A 21,745-nucleotide genomic window follows, 5' to 3' on the forward strand; every position below is an offset into this window, starting at 1 on the left:
CTCAGAATGTGACCTTATTCAGAAATAGGGTCTTTGCAGATGTAATTAGTTAAGATAAGGTCATATCGGAGTAGGGCAGGCCCTTAATCCAATGTGACTAATGTCCTTAAAAGAAGACAAAGGAAAATAGAAGAGAGGCAGAGATTGAAGTGCTACAAATGCAAGCCGAGGAAAGCTAAAGACTGCTGGCCACCCCCAGAAGCTAGGAAGAGAACAGGAAGGCTTTTACTCAGGGTCTCAGAGGGAGCAGGACCTTGCTGACACCTTGCTTTTGGACTTGCAGACTCTAGAACCACGACAGAACACTGTCTGCTGTTTTTAGCCGCTCATTTTGTGGTACTTTGTTATGGCAGCCCTAGGAAATGAACGCACTGCTTATATTCACGCGCTCGTGCATTTATTTAACGTATAATGCATTATTCATCCCTGGGTCCTCAGTGCCTGGCACTGCCTGGAACAGAATATGTATTTAGTAATAAAATGCTAAGAGAGTAATTATGTGTAAACACAGTCGGAATCTACCCGTCTGCTTACCTGCGGATAAAAACAAGGAGTTAACAGCCAAAAGTTAAATTTGCACTTATAACATGACCCCAAAATCTCACTCCTAGGTCTTTATCCAAGACAAAGGTAAATTTATATATAAAAGTGTTTATAGCAGCACTGTTCATAATAGCAAAAAACTGGAATCAAGCAAAATGTCCTTTAACGTGTGAATTTATGAAGTGTGGTATATTACCCAGCGATAAAGAGGAATGAACTGTTGATACACAAACAACATAGATGAATCTCAGGTGCCTTCTGCTAAGTGAAAGAAGCCAGACTCATAAAGTTATACACTACATGAAAATAAAAATAAAATTCTCTGGGGGAAAAAAAAATACACAGGAAATGGACTCAGTATGACTAACAGGGACCCAAAACCAAATAGAGCCAGGCAACCGTGACAGGCCTGGGGTTCAGTCATGTACTCTGTGTTCTCAGAAAAGCCACAGAATAGAACTGTATGAACCTTTGACTCTGCCAAAGTTCCTGCCTAGAATGCCCCCCATGGACAGCCCAGGCAATGACCAACCACCAGGAACTTGCACTCAAGTCATAAAGGTCACCCAGACCCCATTCAAGTTTCCCAGGTGTGGTTTTTACCTTTATAAGCATCACTGTAGCTTTCATCCCGTGGAACACAGCTCAGTTTTATGATTGGGTCTGTGTCTCCAGAGCCGCAGTCCTCATACACTCCTGAATAAAATTCCCTCTTCCATCATTTTGTTACTCAGAAGTTTTATAAGTTGACACCTGTATGAATTCATTTATGCAACGTTCCAGGAAAAGCAGAACTATAGTAACAGAGAACAGATGTGGCTAGCGTTTGGGATGAGGGGAACGTTTGAATACAAAGATTCAGCACAATGGAATTCTTTGGAAGGTTACAGTTGTTCAGTGTCCTGATTGTGGCAGTGGTATATGAATCTAAGCCAATGTTAAAACTCTTAGAACTGCATATTAATTTAAAAGTTATAACAACAACAACAACGTGGGGGCAATAAGGAAGCGACCAAATTAAATGTATGAATTGAATAATTCTTTGTACAGCTAAAAGCAATAGTGTTTACTGTGAAGGGGTTATTCTTCATGAGAAAATGGCCTGACACCTTTCTTAGGTGAATGTCTGTAACTTTCAAAGATGTCAGTAAGAGCCATAGACATCTAAGATGACAGCTTGGTATAAGCAAACCATTTCTGCCTTCATGTATCATTATATACTTAACTAAGGAGAACATTTTCCTGGGATTTGTAAAACTACTTAAGGCCTTTTTAGTTCCTCACCACTAATCCAAAGCTGGCGCTGATCAGGAGCGGCTGGAAGCCATGACTTTATAGCAGTGACTTTCTATTCTGTAGATTCAGTAAAGTGAGTGGATGGTTCCAGCCCAGTTCCTAATGGGCGGGTATCCACGTATCACAGATTGTGCCAGTTGTCACCCTGCTGTCAGATTTAGTGGATCCCTAAGGGAGAATGCGCCTCAGAGGCTAAAACACTCTAAAAGACAGTCTTGAATTTAACAGCAATTTAAAAGACTTGGTCTGCCAGCCTTCTTGGTTGTCCACAGACCTTGCATCACCAGGGCATCACTTTGCCATCCTTTGGCGAGGAGAGGAGACATTAGTGCTTTTTCCTGCATGCCTCCTATTCTGCCAGTAAATGGACTTCAGGACCGCTGAGCCAACACCTGTTATACAGAAAACACAGAGATAACAATTTTGGGATGACTTCCCTTGTTGAATGACCATAATAATGACCCCTGGGGCATTTTGTGTGCGTGTGTGTGCCCCGAGACCCAGGATAGAAGCTGCATCTTTAAAGGGCTGGTTTTACCCTCTTTTTGGAATGTGTGCCTCCCTGGTGCCTTTTGGTGGCTCTTGGGGCCCTGCCTGCTCTACACAACCTTCATGTTTCTCCTCCTCCCTTTATCCTGGGGATCCGGGACTTCCAGCCAGAAGCCTCTGCCCTCAGACTGCTGGGCTCCCCTCTCCATGTCCCCTCGCCCTCCCCACCCCACCAGCCTGACTTTGGGGTGTCCAAGAAAAAAAAAAACAACTAGTCTTTAATGACCATTTTTCAGGCCTCCGTTTCCTCTGTTAGATTACCTGATATTGCTTTTTTGTTTTTCTTTAATTTCCTGAAGCTAACATTTCCCCTCACTTACTCTAAATGGGCATTGGTATTTTTTTACACGTGGTCCAGTGGTGGTGTCTTTTACATCATCTCTCCTTTCGATACAGTGTAATGGCTGCAATCAACTGTTTACCATGATCACTAGGGAAGGCAGACTGACTGTATATCAAGAAGATTTCTAGGGTGACATTATTTTATTTTGGTCACTCTGACCCAAGATTTAGCCATCAGCTTGGCAGGAAGTAGAAGTCAATATTGTCACTGTCCCCAGATGGACAGGATTCAAGAGGCTAATTTTACCAAACTATTTCATAAAAGATTTCAGCACAATCCCCCCCCAAAAAAAAATTCAATAAAAGTAGCTTGTAAATATTCCATTAAAATTATCTTTCTGATTTGAATTCTGAGCTCCCTGGTATTTTCAACATTGCTCTTCCCTATGGTAAAAAGTATGTGGAAAAGCAGAGTATCTTCTGTGTTGCAAATGAAACATCCCTGCCTCTAATTCAAAGGCTATTTATAATGATCACTCGGTGAGAACATGACACATAGTCCTGATGACAGATGTCTTTTTAAATAGTTGAATTGTATTGCCGATCTCTATAAAGGCAGTTCTGTGCTAGGTGTACGTGCATTTTTCCGATTTGAATCACTAATACTATCTTCTAATAAGTCTTTTCATATCACAGAAAAAGATCAAACCCCTGTATATAAATATCAGAGCAATCCCCTCATGAGGATATATATTTCTACTGCCAATTATCCAGGGGAAGGTAATACTCAGGCACAAAGAAAGAATCTGAGAGGCTGGGAGAAACTCCTTGCTAAGTGTGAACATAGGTGCATTTGTTATTCCTTTCTTGACACTTGGAAACTTGGCTTCTGCTTTATGGCAATAGAGACATAAATAACACCAAGCAAAGCCTAAGTACATTGAATCTAATAAACCAGAAAATCCAGTTGAAGATTTCTTTGCTTATTCCACTAACATCCTTTTCTTTCACTTATTAGAATATTTAGTAAGGTTTTACTTAAAGTTCTGTCCTTATCTGTGCAACGGAAAATGAAGAGAAAGGCTGCTGGGCTGGGCAGATGATCAAATGTGGTACAGTCTCCCTGGGGCCATCATAGTTATGGCAGAATAATTATAGAAACATCTCCAAATGGGAGGTGAATTGGGGAGATAATTTTCTGCTATAATACTTCAAAATGTTAAGGTCTGGGCAGGAGTTTCTTAAGCTTGATGGCAGAGTTTTCTTCATGCCCTGATCTATCCATCTTAGCAATTCAGCACTTCAGCAGTCTAGGGTGGACAATTCCTACCAACATTCTGCTCTTTGGATTTTCCTTATTTGTGTGTCATCAAGAGATGCTCCTCTTTCCTGCACGTTGTCTTTCTCTAGGCAGCATTTAATGCAATTGTTGAGACACACCCTTGCTAAGTTTCAACTGCATTTTGGTTCTGCCTTCCTGAGATTACACGTAGGTCACTTTGATTGGAACTGTGGTTATTTCAAAATCACTTACTCGTACCTTTATAGGCAGACTTTGGTTTATTTCTACTGATGGCTTCTAGCATCTATTTTGTGTACATTTTGTTTGTTAAATTCTCAAAATACAGTTCCTTCCTTTGATTCATACAATTGATGACAGCATTCTCTCTTTGGGCAAGGCAGTCTTTCTAGGTGCTATGTATATGTACTTGTCATATTTATAGGGATATTCCTCACCAATTCTAATTATATTTAATGTAGGAAAATCATTCTGGGGATATATTTGTTTTGTTTTATCACTCTTAAAGGCCCCTGGTATTTTTAGAATAAACATACCCTTTAAAAGAAATGTTAAAGGAGATAGGACAAATTGGTTTGAGATTAAAATGTAAATGTTGCAACAATCAATGCTCCATATGAAAAAAAAATACAGCTTTTCTATTGTTATTGATTTTTTTTAACATCTTTATTGGAGTATAACTGCTTTACAATGGTGTGTTAGTTCCTGCTGTATAACAAAGTGAATCAGCTATATGTATACATATATCCCCATATCTCCTCCCTCTTGTGTCTCCCTCCCATCCTCCCTATCCCACCCCTCTAGGTGGTCACAAAGCACCGAGCTGATCTCCCTGTGCTATGCGGCTGCTTCCCACTAGCTATCTATTTTACGTTTGGTAGTGTATATATGTCCATTCCACTCTCTCACTTCCTCCCAGCTTACCCTTCCCCCTCCCTGTGTCCTCAAGTCCATTCTCTACGTCTGCATCTTTAGTCCTGTCCTGCCCCTAGGTTCTTCAGAACCCTTTTTTTTTTTTTTTTTTTTAAGATTCCACATATATGTGTTAGCACACGGTATTTGTTTTTCTCTTTCTGACTTACTTCACTCTGTATGACAGACTCTAGGTCCATCCACCTCACTACAAATAACTCAATTTTGTTTCCTTTTATGGCTGAGTAATATTCCATTGTATATATGTGCCACATCTTCTTTATCCATTCATCTGTCGATGGACACTTAGGTTGCTTCCATGTCCTGGCTATTGTAAATAGAGTTGCAGTGAACATTGTGGTACATGACTCTTTTTGAATTATAGTTTTCTCAGGGTATATGCCCAGTAGTGGGATTGCTGGGTCATATGGTAGGTCTGTTTTTAGTTTTTTAAGGAGCCTCCATACTGTTCTCCATAGTGGCTGTATCAATTTACATTCCCACCAACAGTGCAAGAGGGTTCCCTTTTCTCCAGACCCTCTCCAGCATTAACCGTTTGTAGTTTTTATGATGATGGCAATTCTGACCAGTGTGTTATTGATTTTTAAATGTCCAAATATAACTTTAAAAAAAAATTTAAACTTCCTTTTTTATAGTAAAGAAAAGCAAAGCTAATATTATTTTGGTTAAATATGGCTCTTCTAGTGAAAAGACACATAGAAAATAAATCTCCATGGATGGAAAAAATAATTCCTTCTCTTCCAGGTGGTTAAGCCCACCAATGTCCAAGTCTGACCCAAGCACCTAGAGTCTCCTTCTTAAATATGAACACATGGCCTCTGACTGTCATGTGTATAAAGACAGTTGCCTAATGAAAAATAGAGACCAAACAAATAAATAACAAGAGAAGTGGAACAGAGATAACAAAAGAATAGAAGAAAATGTTAGGAAATCTAGCAATTAATATCATCAGAGAGTTAAGAAAAGTTGTTACAGGCATCACTTAAGAGAATTCTCTCTAAGGAAGAATTAGAAACAATTTTTTTAAACAAAGCTCTTGGAAATTAAAAATAAAATCACAGAAATATTAAGGGAAAAAAAGAGTGTTGGAAGACAGAATTGAGGTAATATCCCAGCAAGTAAAACACAAGAGAGATTAAAATCCAGAAGAAAGCAATGAGCAAATCAGAAGACTAGTCCAGGACATTTAATATCCAACTGAAAAAATTCCATATTCCATTTTCTCTCTTTTATCTTTCCAGAATTTCTATAAAAGGGCTGAATACAAGAAAATACCCCTAATTGTAGGACACGTTTCTGTATTAAAAGGATTTAGCATGGCCCAGCCCAATGAATGATAAAAAAGAAGTCCTGCAACAAGGTGTACCGTCATGAAATTTTAGACACCTGAGATAGAAAAGATACTTACAAATTCAGAAAGCACTGTGACACAGAAGAACATTGGGTTTTTCAGAGAACATCTCAAAGTCAGACAGTCATGGAACAAAAATACTGAACATGGAGATACTGATATTCAAATTAGACTACTAAGCTTAGTCAAACTGTTAATCCAATGAAAAGGAGAAATGGAGATCATTTTAGGTGTGCAAGTTCTCAAAATGAAATTGTCTCTCATATACCATTTATCAGGAAAATACTAGAATATGTGTTGCAGCAAAAGAAAGAGAGTAAACCAACAAGGGGGAAGACAGTGGATTCAGAAGTAGAAGCTGCAACATATGAGAGAAGTAAAGGGAGTAACCAAGAAAAGGGGAAGGCAAGTTCCAGGAAGACAGTCATAATGAGGCGAAGAAAGAAGCCTCACAATACAGGCATAGAAAAACAGGGGGCTTCGAGAAGGATGAGTCAAGGCTGGGGGTCAGATGGGAATGGAGGGGAGAAATTGGTAATGTGGTAAATTACATATCTGCTGGAGTTTAGGATGAATTAATGATAGATGGAAATCGAAGTACAAATTTTAGAAAGAGGTGATCATTTGTTCATTCTGAGCAAAGCAGTATACTATGGTTACTTTATTACTACACTGTGAATATTGCTCTGTGAAAAGTGGCTTAACTGCTTATTATTTAACTCATAATTGTGATATAATTATAATTAGGGGTTCATGTAAGGACAGAATGTTCATATTTTATATTAGGAAGTTATTGTCTAACATTGATAAGACAGAAAATGGCACCATAAATACATATATTTTTAAATATAAAGATAACTATAAGATGAAAAAAAAGTTTAAAGTAGTAGTTGTATTTATAAGCAGAATGGACGCTTTGTCTAAAAAACTATAGTTAGTATACTGTTTTGTCTACATGAACTTTTTTATATATAGATTATATTTTATAATATTGTAATGACTATGAAATAGGTAAAATATGTGATTATATTTAATATTTTATTAAAATATGTATCATACCATTTAGAATATATATTTATATAAAATATTTAATTTATTAAATATTGTATATTGTATAATTTTTTAGACACTACCTTTTGCCATGTTCATTCTTCTGAAAATAGCCAATTCTGTGATATGTTTACCAAATGTAAGGTTAATATTAAAACTCAGCTTCAGGCTTCATTGAGCTTTTATCTGGACACATTTCCCTAAGTACATCTTCCTATCAATGGGTCCAAGCTATGTAGTTTCTTCTGTATTCACTTAAGACGTCAAATTTATGCCTTGCTCGGAATTAATAGATGTTCCTATTTCTGTGCCTCTACTTTTGGAAAATGAGCCAATCATGCAATGTCATAAAGCAGGTTTGCCATAAAATGTCTTTGATAAACATGAATAATTCTACAGTACAAAAAGTCTTTCAAAGCAGAGTCACCCAGAAGCATGGGGATATAGAACTCGAATTTTATGGTCCATATCAATATTTTACTGTGGTTACAAATCTAACACAGATGCCAAGATATTTTATGTTGCCAAATGGTTCTTTCATTTTTCAACACATGTTGTGTGTTCTATTTAGTAGTGAACACATCTGTTAGAAGGTTTTTCTTTTCTCTCTCCCTGCAGTTTTGTTTTTTTGTTTTTTGGGGTTTCTTTTGGTTTGTTTGCAATTGTAGTTCCTCTAAAGATACACACTCATACATCAGCCCAATGCATGTTTTATGACTTATAAACATTGTTAAACAATGCCATCCTAAACAGTTGTGGGTTAGGAAATCACTGCTTTGGGAAACGTATTTTTAGTGGCAAAAGCAATTTTCATTAATCTCAGTTCTCCAGGTTTAGAATCAAGGAGAACTTGATGACTCCAAAGGCAGCTGGATTTGGGATTCTCTTGGGAATACGCAAGTAGCACCAGGGCAGAAACAAACAGTTGTGTGTGATGCCATTCAACTGGTTTTCCCCCTGCCCTGTTTCACTTCCAGTTGGAATCACTTGCCAGTTTGGCAGAAGTTTGCTTAAAAGGCAAGGGAGGGGTTGCGATTGCCTTTTGTCCCCATGAAAATTAGGAGGTGTGTTGTTTTCAAGAGTGTCTGCCAGTCCTCCTCCTTCAGCTACACCCGGCCCATCTTCCCCACTGAGTTGAATCAACATTTTCAGAAGCAGCCCCTCTGGAGTGATCAATGAGAGGTGTTGCTTGGAGAGGAGCTGAATGATTTAGCACAGTGGGAAGGCAGCAGCAGATCGACAACCAACAGCAGGAGGCAGGGGACAGACTGACAGTGGCTTTTATAGCCCCTACACATGAAAAATCGTGCATAGTGAGGAGGAATGGAATAGTGCAAGGAAATTTGTGTAGCCTGTCAGGCACAGGCACAGATAAGCTTCCCCTTATTCACGGTCAGTTTGGATGTTGTTTGCATTTTAGATTTTGGGGAGATTAGCATGTGATGACTACAGTTGAGTTGAGCAGCAGAATTCCCTCAAGACAACTAAAAAAATAAAATAAAATTTCAGAGAAGAGGCAGGTGTGTGTGTGTGTGTGTGTGTGTGTGTGTGTGTGTGTGGTGGAGGAGGGTAGGGAGAGAAGTCTGGTTATACTTATACCCCAATCTTCTGTTCCTTGGTTCACACAAATTTGACCTATATAGGTTTCAATTCAACCTTGCTTCAGTCAATTTAACAATCTTTACTATTTTGACTGAGGCCCTTGAGACTTATTTGCTTTTGTATTTTTTGTTTTGTTTTGTTTTTTTGTAGACAATAGAAGAGGAAATAAGGCTTTTGCCTGCAATTAAAATTGAGTTTACAGACATGCATTATATAATTCTTAGTTGCCTTGATGAGGAGGAAATTAATGGGCAGTAGTTTGGTATATAAAGATTGTTCAGCAGTTCTAAGCAAAGGGGCTGGTGGGTGGGGAAGGAAGCTGGCATTCTATTTTAATAACATGGTTATGGATCTTGAAAAAACAGGTTATCTGTAACTGTAACACTTCAGCTTTTACAAATGGGAATCCCAAATCTTTGGGTATTTTCCTTTTTCTTTTCTTAAAGGGGTCCTATCTTAAAATCCAGACTAGTTGATTTTCTCTTTTACAGAGAGTAACACGCAGACAACCTACTCCATTTCAAATTCGGGTTACTGTGAGGCTTTAAAAAAATTATTTTTAATATTCACCATCTAGCTTTTGATATTAAAACATGTATGATTATGGAGCCTCAAGTAAGAATTGACTCTAAAGCCATAAGTAATTAATTCATTCAGTTACCAGCCTAGAGTAACTCTCCAAATTGTAATATTTCATTCCGAATAAACCACATTTACAGTAAACTCAGAGTTCCTAGTTATGTTTAAAAAGCTAAATAATTAAGGTCCTCTTAATAACTTTTACCCAAACAGCAGTTTGTGCTTCAAATTCAGACATCCATGGTAGCATATCATAATTGATTCTCCTAGATTAATATCTTGTAAACTACAAACTTGATTCTTAGTAGAATGTATTCAACTGAGTAGCATACATGGCATGAAATACCTATGAAACCTGAGGATAATGATTACTTATCAGAAACTACATTATAATCCATGATATAGGACTGGAAGTTTACCTTATGGTATATTAGAATGACCTCAGTGGAGTTTAGCTTAAAGATTTTTGGGGGTGATTTATGAAATGAATGTAATATAAATAATACTGAGTAGAAATAAATCTGTATTAAACTTATGTGTCATTTAACATATTGATACTGGTCCTCCAGTAACATAAACTCTGCCACTTTAGGCCACTTTAAAATTATTCACATTTGTCTTTTTATTCTAATTTGCATGTTGTTATTTGCTTGTTCTGATGGATACTGCTTACTATAAGGAGGAGGAAAACAAACTAATTCCCTCTGTGATGCTGTCAGGAGGATGAAAAATCCATTCTAACTTGTTGACTTGTAATTTTGAACAGAAATTAAATTACTAACATTTTCAGCATTGCAGTTAGTGCCCTAAGGTGGGGCTGAGGAGATGTTTACAATGGTTTTATATGAGTTTTCAAGATGTCCCTTTTCGAGATTATCATAAACTTTCAAACTAATTTAAGAGGGAGTTGGGAGCTGTGACTTTTTTTTTTTTTTTCATCTGTACACCAGAGAGCCACCTGCTGGCTTTCACAAAGAAACGCATCTCTGATATCCCTGGAAAGAAAAAGCAAAGGGGGGGAGAAACCAGCGATAACACCAGTAAGCAAGTCATTTGAAAAGAGTTGATTGACAGAAGACTGTATGAGTCTATCCATTTAATTTAGTGCTGACATTTATATTTTACATGACTTTTCATACTCCCTTAAATGAATTGTTTATAAATAGTGAATTAGATGCATACAGTGTGGAAATAAGCACTACCATGGTGTTTCAAAAGTGTTATTCACCTTTATTACCTTATAAAAGTAAGTATTATTTAGATTTTATGGTGGAGGGAAGGCAGAAAGAAACTAAGGCTGCCTGGTGTTCAGTTGAACAGGGACCCAAGCTATATATATGGCAGAACTAGGATTTCTGACAAAAGAACAGTTGTGTTTGTTTTGTTTTGTTTTTTTAATCTCACTCAGCTATCTCAAGCATTATTTTCCTTTGCACTATATTTCTTTTTTTTTCTTTTTAATTTATTATTTATTTATTTATTTATTTATGGCTGCATTGGGTCTCCATTGCTGCACACAGGCTTTCTCTAGTTGCGGCCAGCGGGGGCTACTCTTCGTTGTGGAGCGCCGGCTTCTCACTGCGGTGGCTTCTCTTGTTGTGGAGCACAGGCTCTAGGCGCGGGCTTCAGTAGTTGTGGCTCACAGGCTCTAGAGCACAGGCTCAGTAGTTGTGGCACACGGGCATAGTTGTTCCGCGGCGTTTGGGGTCTTCCTGGACCAGGGCTCGAACCCTTGTCCCCTGCATTGGCAGGTGGATTCTTAACCACTGCACCAGCACTATATTTCTTAATATAGTGGGAAGCCCAGCACTATATTTCTTAATTGCATTTCACTGTGTAATTAGTAGAGCATGGTTACTAACACTGTTTTTGTGACTTATTATGATGGTAAATTAAGATTGCCTTGCTAAATCCAGAAAGATGAACTGAACTAGAGAGATGGCTTAGGTATTCTTTGGAGGAGACCTTCGTAGTGTCATTCTATTCTGTTTCAAAGGTTGTTTAACGTTAGATTGAATATCTAACGGGGATGGCCTTACTAATTTTTAAACATGTTTGAATTTGTTTCTATTAAAATGCATGTGATTTGGTTCTTAGCCCCATGAGAGTTTAGGTTTTTTCTTGCTTTCTGTATTAAATATTTCATTTTTGTAATCTTTTTACTTGCTGTCAATAATTGGTAACTTTGCATTGAATTACCTAGTCAGCCTGTTCTTCTGTCCACTACTTATGTTGTTTTCTATTTCAAAAGAGAACTTCAGGAACTCTGAAGTCTAGAAATTTACAGTGATAAGTACATGAAATAGTTTTGTGGTTTTCATTGTCTTCCTAGCTCCCTTCTTCACTAGCTGGATGTCACTGAAAAAGTTACTTAACCACTGTGAACCATACCTTCTTCATCAGCAAACGTTGGGTTACCACCAATCAGCAGAGTATGTGTTGAGGAAATTTCTGTTCATTGTGGGGTACAGACTGATAGTGTATGTAAACATTCTTTGTTCAAAATATTTTATTTCACTCAATGCATATTAAGCACTTATATCCCTAATCCTATTTTAGGAAATTCTTCCCTTTAACTCTTTTTTCACCACTTGTAGGAAATATTATTCTCAATTTATATAGGTTCAAGAACTTGGCTGTTAAAAAAAAAAAAAAAAAAAAAGAACTTGGCTGTTGTACAGATTGGGGCATTCAATTTATGGGAAACAATAATGTAATGAACTCTATAAACAATGAGGTTCTGTTATTCTGTCATGTTCTGGGACTGAAAGCTTAGTTGTCATGACTTCAGAAGAGCTACTATTTATAGAATACGTATTATGCGCAATACCTATTTATAGAATACCTGTTATGTACACTCTCATATCATGTATAATTCTCATAATTGAAACATACGTTTCTTCTTCAATAATTTTCCATTATATTAGAATAAAATGTAAGTTCCTATCTCTGGCCACTTAGGCCAGGCATGATTTGGCCCCTGCTCAACTCTCCAAACTTTATCTCCTGCTGCTTTTCCCCAATGCCATTGGCCTCTTACTGGTGAAGTTCTCCCCAATTCAAGGCCTTCCTCACGTTTTTCTCTATTTCATATACTCCATCCAGCTCTTTGCTTGCTTGATATGCTCCTCTAAGTTACTTCCCCAGGAAGACTCTGTTATTCTACCTAAGTATCCCCACCTTACCCTTTAATCTTTGTTATTATCTTTCACCAGACCTTTTATTTGCTTCACAAAAAGTTATCACAATTTGTAAATGGGCGTCTGGATGTTGACAGCTACACTGATTGCCTTCCCCACAAATTCTGAAAGGCAGGAACCCTCTGTATTTATCAGCCTATACCCACCGCCTACAGGGGTGCTTGGCCCCTAATTGCGGTTCGATACATATTTGTAGATTGAATGAATTGACCCTGCCGTGGTGGATTCATTATCCCCATTTCACAGATGAGGAAACTTGGAGGTATTAAGCAGCAAATGTTAAACATCTGGTAATTGGCCAAGCTTTGAACTCAGGTCCCCGACCTCAAGTCTTCCTGTCACTCTTTTATACCCCAAATGTACTCACCGATCCTCAGAAAGACTTTCCTATTGAGAAAGGTTGAAACACTGAGCTCTGGATTACATGCAGCAAACAGGCAAGGTGAGAGAGTGATTTTGAAAAAAAGTCAAATCCAAATTCTAGCAGAATTTCTCCCATCTGACAGGTCCTAGAGTGTCAGACCCACACCAGAGTCTGGTGCCTTGAGCCCCTGAAGAGGACAGAGGAGCTTGCCTCATCCCTCAGGGGAAAGGTGAGCTGATGATCATTAACACTTGAAAGCTGAGGCTGGTCCTGAAGTTGATAGCTCCGCAGCAGGGAACCTTTAATATAAAACACTGACTTCATTAGCGATGCAGAGAATAAGCTTCACAGCTTTTTCTCAAGATTGAAAAGGGAAAATATTCTTTGGAAATCTACCTTTTTCTTAGTGGCATGCTTCAAGAGTTCCCTGGACATTTGTCAGTCTAATCACATTGCATAGACCCTGCCTGCATGACGAAATGCTTCCCAAAATTGGGGTCACAGAGCACTTAGGTAGGAATCTGGGAAAATACCCATGGAATACATAGAATCTAAGTGCATGCAACCGATCTCATAAAGCTGAATCCCTGGAATAGGCCTGTAACCTGCATTTCAGCACACATTCTCACAGTTATTCTCATGCTTTAAAACGACACCTGGAAGTTGGTCCACTTTTCAGCCTTCTCTAGATGTGGTAGCTCATGCAAAAGCCAGTTTTTACATCTGCACAGAATAGTTACAATCTGTTTGTCTTACAGTTTCTCAGAAGATTTAAATGGCTTCCAATCACAACATACATTAAAGTGGTAGAGGAATTGTTCCTTCTGCCATCCCTCTACCAATGTGCCCTATTCACGTTAGAGATTCTGTTCCACCTTCCAGATAGACTTTCCACTCTGTCCACAGCACCTATATTTAGCTTTAAATTTTGGATAAAGGCACATATGAATATTTAAAAGCCTCTCTCCCTATTCTCATCGGAGAATTGGTACAATAGGTCACCACATCACTGTCTAAACTTTCTCTTCTTTAAATTCCAGAAATACCAAGTTAGCCAATCTAACTTTTCATTCATTCATGCATTCATTCATACTGTTACCCTATATAATAATAATAATTTTCCTTCTAACCTTCTAGGTTCTTGGCTGAGACCGCCCCCCCCCATAATAAAAGATAGATTGACAGGAGAAAAACAAACTGAAGTTTAATTACATTCATGTCTCCTGTATACATGGGAGATGCCCAGGAAAACTGAGTAACTCCCAGAAATGGCCCAGGCCATCACCTTAAATACTATCTCCAGCTGAAGACACGATGTGGGGTAGGGCATGGAGGGGGGCAGGTTTTCAAACAAAGCACAGTAAACAAGAGTAAGGTTGTTAGGCAGAATTAAGCCCATAGATAAGAGTTTCTAAAGATTTAGTCATTCTCCTCTTCCTGGTACAGAGGGGAGATACCCTTACAAATAAAGATTTCCGTTATAAGTGTAAATTGCTCTTACAAAAGGGTAACTTCTGCTTGGCTTTCAGAGCTTCTCCCATGTGCACTATTTGTTTGTTTCTTTTAATAAATAGCTCAAAATAATCTTTATGCCAAAGAGGCATGTTTGGGGTGGCAAATTCTGCTTCCCTTAAGTGCCTTGCACATTACTGAGTTCCCAGGAATTAATATTATCCAAGTAAGAAGCTATCATAAACAAACAAGCAAAACAAAAAGCCCATAACTGCAATAATTGGTTAAGTGCTGTGACAGAAATGTATATGAGAAAACACTGGTGGCAAGCAAATAAGCCCAAATAAATGCATTTCTCCACAAAATTGTAAACACTATGATGGTGGAAACCACATCTTACAAGTTTCTGAATCTCTAGTGCTTAATGGACCAGCCTATATATAGGAGGTTCTCACTAAACAATGGATGAATGACAAAGTATAGGAAAGTAGAAGGAGGGATAATTACTCAACCAGTGAAGTAGAGTTAAGGTCAAACCAATACATACAGATAGAAAACCATGTACAGAGTCCAATAAGTATTTCAGAGCATTCCTACCAGGGCTTCAAAATTATGTCTGGGCATGGTTGGAAAGCAGGGTGTGTGACTTTCTTCTCTATTTGTGTTTCATGTTTGCAATCATCCTTGGCTCTCTACTGCTGCTCTATTCTATCTGGATTAGGACTCTGGATCAGACTGAGCTCTCTGTGGTGAGGGGCCTGTCCCATGCTGGGCAATTGGCACAATGATTTTCTCTAGACAGAAGTGGCCAGTTGTGTTCATTACTGGCATCCACAAAGACTTATCAAGACTTTTAAGACTGGCCATGGATTTATTAGAGGCAACTCCCGAGAGTGGAAATTACACTGCCCTGGTGACAGATACTTACCGTGGTTTGGATTCTGGCTATGCCACATGCATGCTCTTTTCCTGAACAAGATACCAAGATGTCATGATCCTCAATTACTTCATTTGTAAAATATGGGTAATAATACTTCATAAGGCAGTTAGAAATAAAGTGAATAGCAAGCAAATAAAGTTCCTGATTCATTATTTTTCCTCAACAATTGTATCTCCCTCCCCTTTCATGTTGTAAAATCAGTAACTATGTTCCTGAAAGAACACTGCATGTCTGGTCCAATAATAACATTTTTTCTATTGTTGTTATTTATAATTTGCTTTTTCTGTTTGCTTTGTTTTTTCTGTTTGCTCTGTTTTCATTTGCTTTTCTGTCCTTTCTCAGCAGTGATGTTAAATTTTCATTAGCTGAGCAGATTACCTGAACATAACAACAGAAGTTCCCCTTGTTTTTGTATTTTAAAAAAATCCAAAGTTTACTTTGTGCATATGTTTCTTTCATTTCATGATTAGAAATATTCCTTCCACCGCCTCTATTTCAAAAGATATTTAGAATTTTACCATATGTTAAATTGACCTGAGATGAAATTGAGACTGTTCTCTTTCATAAATCAGTAATTATTATGTACAGTATATATGTGTCCTATTATATTTGTATATTATATTTTTGTATATCATATTATTCCCATGTCTCACCTTGTTCTACACCGGATTTATGGTGACACACCATAAAGCAGAAAGAAAGGGAAAAAGGAGATGCACGAAGATATACCCACAAAGGTATACACACATACATACACCCATACACCAAAAGAATAACACTGGAGTGAAGGCAAATTAAACATAAAGGCATGAAACAAACGTAGATTCAAGGTCAAAATTCAAGCCCTGTGCTTTAAGGCCCTCTACAGCAGCCAGAACTGGGCTGCCAATATTAAATATGAAATTCCAAGGATCCAGTAGGAACCAACAAGGCCAGTTACAAAACTTAAATTGTACATGACACAAAAGAAAACAAGTTACTTAGAAAATCAAGTCACTGATGTTCTTGTTATAAGGCTCTAGCAGCAGTGTTCCCAACCTTTCTTATATCATGGAGCAAAAGGAAAATGTCATATTTTTAAGGTACACAGTGATAAATAGATGAGGTTGCTCTCAGCCAGAAAGGACCAGCCCTGGGGGCTTGCCATATGTCCCTGAAGACTGAGTGAACTCATATTTTGGCCCACCTCCCAGTTCACCAGTATGCCACAGACACTGGTTGAAAACTCTATTGTGGAAGACATGTTGTTGACAAATTTTCTCAGGTTTCAATACAAGTAAGGGCTAAGTTTTCCTGAGTCTACTTTTATACATGCCCTTTAATGCAAGACCAGAACTGCAAAGACCAATTCAGTAAAAGCAATTCCATCAGAGGGTAAAATATTATGGCCCAGGTACCTGGCTTTATGACTAGATCCAAAGAGAAAATATTTACCACATCTGGAGAAATGGATGGATTGCTCATCTTTCAGACAAGTTAAATCCCTTCTACTTGATAAACCCTTGAGTAATCAGGAAATGAAGGAGACTAATGGATTCCCCCTTGATGAAAGTTGAGACCCACATGCAAGTCTCAGGGAAAGTGAATTTCCCACACCAAACCTGCTTGGGTAATGTAAATCAGGCCTGGAAGGCTCCATTTGTATGCAAACAGACTTAAGTTAAGGACTTAGTGCAGTTGCTTTCTGCCATCTGGATCACAAACAAGATGAACAGATTTAAAGGGGAAAGGCTTATCTATAAACCTGGTGGAAAATAGAGCTTGATCACTGTACAGAGAGCTGAAGAAACTCAAAGAGAAAAGCAAACATTTATTCCATAGTTGGGCGAGGGGAAGATGGAGGGAGGCTTATTCAGATACTTGGTATCCTTTCCATTCTGATACTATCAATATTTAACTCTGTTTCTACAAATGACTAATTTTTAAATTGTTCATAGTTGTTTGCTCACTTACTTTTATACATAATCCAGGAGAGCAGTGCAGAAAGAACATTATAGGCATATACTCCAACGTTGTTTGGGACATTGTGGTTTATTTTTTGTGGTTTAGCAATTTGTTAATGTAACACAGGAAAAATACATTCATTGGGCTGGTTATGAACTTTATGGTCAAAACTTCTCTATCACATGTTACTTGTAAGGTGTCCTAATTTTATTATCCTACCAAGATTTAAAAGAATAGAGACGTGGCATAAGTGGAGACATTTCATCAATGTTGAATTTAACATTAGCCTCAGGATTAAAGCATTCTGCTCTGTGAGGACAAGTGAAGAGAAACTGGTACATAAGGTGGAGCATCTTGATGAGGAATCTAAGAACTGGTGCCAATTTTTGTGACCAGGAAGCAGGCCAAGAAGAAAAAGATAGGCAATAGGAAATGTATCTTCTATTCCACGTATGAGGTGAGTAGATGAAATTGTTGGGTTTTTTTTTTTTTTTTTTTGCAAGCGAAATAAAATCCAATCCAAAATAGACTGAGCCACATGGAGATTTGTTGGCTGTAGTAACTTACTAGACCAGGAATTATTATTCTTGCACCCTCCTTAGAATCCATATAGGAGTGATAATTGTAGATTTCCATTGTTAAAAGAGCCCCACTGCTTAAAGTACATATTAACAGTACTGGTCCGACACAATGCTTTGAAGTTTCAATGATCCTAGCACGTCTCTATTTATAGTAAGTATAATGAATGTTGTTTTTCCTATGATACTCCCAGACACTCTCTCTAACCCCATGTTCTCCCGAAATCCATGATTTAGAGTTTGTTAGACAATGTTGATTTAAATGACCAGTGAAACCATTACAAGGATGAAAACAAGATTTGAAAGTCAATTATAATAGGTCAGCTCAAAGTGTTTTATTTATATAATGCTTGAAAAAGTTATTCCTGCTCAATAACCTTCCCCTAATTCTCCACCCAATGAATAATCTTGAGTTCATTATTCAGAATTTGCTGCATAAGACTATAAAATTAATCAACAGTCTTTTATAGTGGAAAAAGAGATAAACTCTACAAGGGTATATAAACTTCTATTTCAAAACTAGCTTGAATTAAATGTTAAATAATACCAGCAAAAAATCTGCCAGAAAAATCACCGATTCTTAATTTATAATGAAAATGAACATTTCCATCATTATCCCCTTTTTCCTTCACTGAAGAGGCATTCCCTACACACTTATTAAATTTGGATCTTAAAAACATTTTTGGCTTTGATCTTGGAGACAAAAATGTTTGCCATCTTCCCCATAGCAATGTGTACTTGAAGTTATGAATTTATATAAATCTCCTCCATCCCTTAATATTGATTTTGTGAAATTAAATCATAGAAATAACTTCACATTCAGTTAAATTTTAGAAAAGGGACTATATTAAACCATGTTATTTAAATTATTTAATGATTCACTGCTAAACTGGTCTGGTCTCAAAACAATAACATCATTTAAAAAATACATTTCCCTGGTTTTCAATATGCACCCCTCTTCTTGATAACCATAATCCTGAAAAACAAGTAATGCCGTCACTTGAATCAGATTTCTTCCCCAATTTAGGCGTTATACATTAGGAAGTCAAGAATCCAGTTCAATTACTTAATTTACAAACTCTCAGACTGAACCTTAATGTACAATATACACATCTTCCAGGCACCATTGCATCAAGCAAACGTCAGTTGTCACTTGTTGGGGCCATTAACTAGACAAGTCCACAGTAAAACTCAGAACAGAGAGGACATGCCATGCATTCTATAAATTGTATGTTCTGAGACCCTATTAAAGCTGACAGGGAAGGGAGCCTGCGATTGGTGAGCACCTGATTACACCTTGTACTTTATTCCCTGTTGACTTTGGTTATGCCATACCTTTCCATTTCCTAGAGAAATAAATTAAAAGTCAGAAGTAATTTGCCTGACGGAGGGTGCAGGTGGAATTTGCTCAGAAGAGCCTTTGCATACTGTGAAATCCAATTTAACCCCTTGATGGGGGATAGCTTATTTTCTTTTGTTGACAGCTTTGTGGCAGCTAAAATAGGAACCTGATTAAATAGAGACAGTGAGAGATTGAGGTCTTGTTCTAACAGCGGGGGGATCAAGGCCTCTAATCTTATCTCCCAGAATGCAGAGATGAACTGAGGACAGAGGCAGAGAGATAAAGCTGGCTATTTTGTGCAGAGAGGGGAAAGTAGTAAGAGAACATGTAAAAGGAAATATGAACAATTGTTACCAAAAAATCAGTAAACGAAAATAAGAAAATCTAAACTGTACACTGAAAGAGAAAAAGAAAAGAAATTCCTAAATTAAAAGTTTGTAAAGACTTGCTAGTTGTTAATTTCATCCTCTGATAGCCTTAAAAGTTGAGTGCTTTTCCCTAGTAAAATATAGTGAATTTTAAGTGTATTTCAGACACTACAATTTCATTTGGTTCTACTTGTGTGTTGCTTTGTCTAATAAAGTTATTATTTGACAGCTACATTTACCACAATTAAATGAAACCTCAATAAACCCATGATGTCTGCTTCATAAGTTCAAACATATTGTGCAATCACCAAGTCCTATAGACAGTTTCCTTTTGGTATTAATACTGGTTTTCCATCAATTATCTTGCCAATCTTATTCAGAAAGTAGAACATACATTTTACAACTTGCTGATTGCTATGCGTTTTGAAATTTCAGTAGGTCTGAGTCTAATTAAGTGCTTTCATTGAAAGTTTAAGTCTAGAGTTAGAAGAATCTAACAATTGTCTCTCTCTCAAAGAATATTGAAAATTCTATTTTCCAATTAGGTATATATGATTTCTTTCTACCTGGCTTTAGCTGGGCTGAAATTTTTGCCTCCATGTGCTTTCTGTAATATTTCCTTTATAAAGCACTTCATCTACCATATCTGATTTTATCTGTTAATTGATGGGTAGGTGGTAGGGTCAGGTCAGCATTGTTTACTGTAGGTTCTTCATAATACCTGTAGGTTGTGAGCAAGTATTATGTAGATATGGATATAGATTCAGATGCACAACACACATACACACACAAGTAGCTCTCTGGCCCATCGGTTTGAGGACAACTTTGTTAAATATAAGCATTTCCATTTTAAAGGGTCTACGAAGTCCTGTGGGAATGTGAGTGCAACTCTTGAAAAAACAGGGTGGATGAAGTAGCATTTCCTTAACTAATTTTACCATGGAAATATCTCTCAGATTTCAGCTCCAATATGTTGGAAACCATATTCTTCCTTATACTCAAAGGTCTTTCCACCTTGGTGATGTTCAGGTTCCAAAATGGCCTTCTCTGAGTACAGCCTCTGTTTGTGTCCTCTAATCTACACTTATAAGTCCAGGCACACACAGGTATTGGCATGCAGTTGTTACTCAGCTGAAGGATACTTTGTGATAAATTTGCACTCTTCTCTAGTATACTTCCTACTCTCCAAGTCCCTTGGGCAAATCTCCTCTTCTCACATGGACGTTCAAGTGTCTCCATTTTAGCTCTTGTTATTTTCAGCTTTGCTTTTCAACTATTAATATTTCCAAAATAAGTGAAATGATTTTATGGGAAATTTACCTTTCTGAAGATTCTCTTGCGCGAATTTGGAAGTATGCATACATTTCATTGGTTTTGTTCAGTGATTTTGCAAAAGGGCAGATTGTGTACCAGATGTAAACTTAGCTTCACGCTATTGAGCCAACCAGAGTGAAATAAATGTCGGGGGATCACAGACAGTGTTTCCATAACTTCACCAGAATAAGTGAGCTAAGGTCCCAGAGTATCAAGTGGTCTGAGATGTCATAAAATGGAATAAGTAGGGATTTTGAAATTAGACAGTGTTTTGAATTTTGAGAGGTTGTGCCACTTGCCCAATCCTCAGTTTTTTTCATTTCTCCAATGGGGATAGTCCTTACCATCTCATGTGGATGTCACAAGCATTAAGTAAAGTGACTTATGTAAAGTGTAAATATTATAGGGGCTCAATACTCATTCATTCTCTCTCTTTTTTCCATTATATTTGTCAGTCTGATTAAAATCCATTTTCTGTTTATACCAAAGGATTTCTATAATGTGAATATAACCTCTGAATGCATTTAAGATTCCTGTGTTTTCTTCCCAGGCTTAATTACAGAAAAGGTTATACACACATATTTAATATCTTTTACTTGAGAAAGGTGGATACTAAAAATCAACTAGCTTAAATTACATTTTATCCCTCTCCAAGCATGTAGAGGTGGAAAAGTTAAAACCTACATTTCCCAGATTCCCTGGCAGACAAAGGTGCAACTGTGTTTAGGTTCTGCCAATCAAATAAACCTGACTTGGGT

The 21,745-nt window shown here is 37.5% G+C and overlaps 1 long non-coding RNA gene across 3 annotated transcripts in view; it reads left to right on the plus strand.

Annotated features, from left to right (window-relative positions):
* The window catches only part of LOC309649491, a 600,739-nt gene that overhangs the window by 190,736 nt on the left and 388,258 nt on the right, over positions 1-21,745 (plus strand). The window lies entirely within an intron of this gene.

This window comes from Balaenoptera physalus, assembly GCF_965194825.1.
Source record: "Balaenoptera physalus genome assembly, chromosome: 19".
NCBI classification, from domain to species: domain Eukaryota; kingdom Metazoa; phylum Chordata; class Mammalia; order Artiodactyla; family Balaenopteridae; genus Balaenoptera; species Balaenoptera physalus.